The following is a 2,902-nucleotide window of genomic DNA, read 5'->3' as shown; positions in this document are numbered from 1 at the left end:
GAACATTTTTTAAATTTAGAAAACCGGTTGTCATTGTTTTCTTTCTTCAATGCGCCTTGTAAGCAGAGGCCGCCGTGCGGTGGCCAGAAAGCAGTGGGAGGAGGTTTGATCTTGAGGATCCAAGCGTTATTCTTGAGGGCCTCCCGCACCTTCCAATTCTTCCGTGCAGAGGCCTCGTATATGAGTGGAGAGATGTCATTGGGCTTACGGCCAAGAAGTCAAGGAGAGTCCTAGAACGGCTTCCTTGTGCCGTTTCCAACGATGATGGTGGTAGAGGCATAGAAAAATTTGAGGTCTTCCTCGTCACACGGGTTCTCATGCCCAACCCACAACTTAGTGGACGCCTTCCATTCAAACAAAGGCCAACACAAATGCAAAGCACGCGCAAACTAGTTTTTTAGTTTCCCTATGTACCAACTGGAAATACAAGGTTCAAAGATAAAAACTAGAAATACATCATGTGATCCGTTGGCTAATTGTCCTTGTCAATTTTGGGGTATGAAATTAATGTTATCTATATTTGGACACATGTTAATGCATTTAATGTGATTAATTTGGCGCCATATTTTTAGTGGCATTCCTAAATTAACATATTGGATTGGTATCAACCCAGTATAAAAAGGCTTGACATTTCATATCTTCTCCATCTCATCCTATAATCGGGACAACTATCATCAGCATCTTGTGTCAACACCATACTAAGCCAAGATGAGGGTAACACTTATGCTACTCCTGACCCTCACGTTTCTCGTGCTACCATCAGGTATAGTATATTCTTATAGTACCTTGCTTAACGATTTTTCTCCATCAAATTTTGCCAATAACAATGGTTTTTTTTTTCCTCTTCCTGCCGATTGGTATATTTCAGATGCTGAAACAACATGTAGTTCCAGGGATTGGCCCCCGGGGGGTACAGCGTGTGATAGAAGCAAGTGTGAGGACAAATGTAAGAACTATTATAATAACTATTACCAGCATTCTACTTGTGTAGGTCTCTGTAGTTGGACTTCCATCTGTACAGACAATGGGTGCCATTGCTCAATTTGTGATGATCACAGCCATCCATTGGGGCACGGAATAAACTGATCCTAACTATGTATGCTGAAATGGTTTCCTCATTGAAATAAGAGAGATATTAATTGCAATGGTTTAGCACACGCTTATAACAATCCCACAATATGTGTTGAATTCTTGCATGCGTAGACTACAGACATTGACATTCCAATGTGTACTTGAACGGAGTCTCAAGGACACCTTTGCCTTCCAGACGTGTCTCAAGAACGCCTTTTTTCGGAACTGCGTCCTTGGATATGAGAGGAAGGAAGGAAAAACTTGTCGTCATCGATGGATGGATCGCTCGCTCGCGGGTGCTCCTTTGTTTTTGGTTTGTCCGAAAAATTAAATCAAATCGAATCGAAACGATGATGCCTAGCTTGACCTCGATGATGCTCATTTTCCTCATTTTCTCAAGCATATAAACAGATATGAAAAAGATTTATTCTGATGGAACGGAGACACAAGCACAAAAAACATGTACAATTATCAATCTGTAAATGGTCGTAGCCCAGAAAGTATGATGCTGCTGAATGGTGTCTTGCTCACGAGGATTTAACAACCATACTGGTGCATTAATGATTTGTCTTCACAAGCCAAGTAGTTCTGGTAACGATTAGGGACGATTACTTGTATTCTCAGATTAACTCTCTGATGATTAGTCTACTAGCATGAAATTTCATAGCTACCTGCATCTTGTGAGATGATTCCTTGCATCTGGTGGTGCGGCCACAATGGTTTCCAGAGGATCCCCTAACCGTCTGAACTATAACTATGGATCTATGGACTCTAATTTGATTTTTTTTCACTATTTCTGAACTTTTGTATTCAACCTGGCAGAGTGGCAAGCATGGACTCTACGGTCTACACCACATGATTGATTCCTCTCTCGCTCTCCCTTTGTTCACATTCGGGCATGGCTTGGCTTAATCTATACCTACTAGTACTAACAAAGTGATAAGTGCTTATACCCGTCCGTCACATAAGTTTAGAGAAAACCCCTTGCTTTTTCTATGAATTAACTCCTATCACACATTTAAGTCATGGACAAACCGGGTTTTGCATTTTCGAGAAACCCTCCTGCCTTTTTAGGTAATTAACCCGTAGTACATATTTAAGTCAAACGAATCATTTTTTGTGTTTTAACAGAAAACCCCCTGGATTTTAGGCTAATACATCCGCGGTTCATCTAAAACAAATGTTTTTCTAAATTATCCATATCCTTTAAACCATAACTTCGATTTTAACATGTTATATTTGAAATTTGATTAGAAACATATGTAGATTCTAAATATGATGTTATTTCACCTATTAAATAATCCACGGTCCATTTTCTTTCGTATCGGCGGCGATCTGGATTGCAAATAAACACCTCACTAAAATCAAATTGAGACGAAATAAAACATCAATAACCACGCATGCACACCCCTGAAAAACCTCGCAGGGGGAAACAACAAATTTGTCATCTTATTCCGAGCGAGCGAGCACGCGCGCACTGAGGCCACCACTAGCGAGGGTGCAAAGGAGGATAAGCGGCAACATAAATATGATACCCTATTAAAATAAAGGGCGTGGACCTATTGATGTCTTATGTCATGGTATCCATTGTCCATGGTGTCAATCTTGTTTACTAAATGCTTGATCAAGGTTGATGACATTCTTGAGAAGCGAGTCTGTCAGACCACACACGATTTATGACGAAACCAAACTTGAAAAATGCATTGCACATTGGTATTCACTACACAATAGACCACTTACTCTGATTTTCCTAGTCGAAAATGTGATCCTACTCCTCCTTGGCAACTTAATTACCGGGTACTTTTCACTCAAATTTGTTCTGTAAAAAGAT

General features: G+C 40.3%; 1 long non-coding RNA gene across 1 annotated transcript; it reads left to right on the top strand.

Moving 5' to 3' along the window:
• Nucleotides 1-646: 646 nt before the first annotated feature.
• On the top strand, nucleotides 647-1,145 carry LOC120969679 (uncharacterized). The gene is made up of 2 exons (XR_005764029.2): nucleotides 647-763; nucleotides 869-1,145. It is a non-coding gene; the product is annotated as an uncharacterized lncRNA (long non-coding RNA).
• The last annotated feature ends 1,757 nt before the right edge of the window (nucleotides 1,146-2,902 follow it).

This window comes from Aegilops tauschii, chromosome 1 (assembly GCF_002575655.3).
Source record: "Aegilops tauschii subsp. strangulata cultivar AL8/78 chromosome 1, Aet v6.0, whole genome shotgun sequence".
In the NCBI taxonomy this organism is placed as follows: domain Eukaryota; kingdom Viridiplantae; phylum Streptophyta; class Magnoliopsida; order Poales; family Poaceae; genus Aegilops; species Aegilops tauschii.
This window is presented reverse-complemented; position numbering and strand designations above follow the sequence as displayed.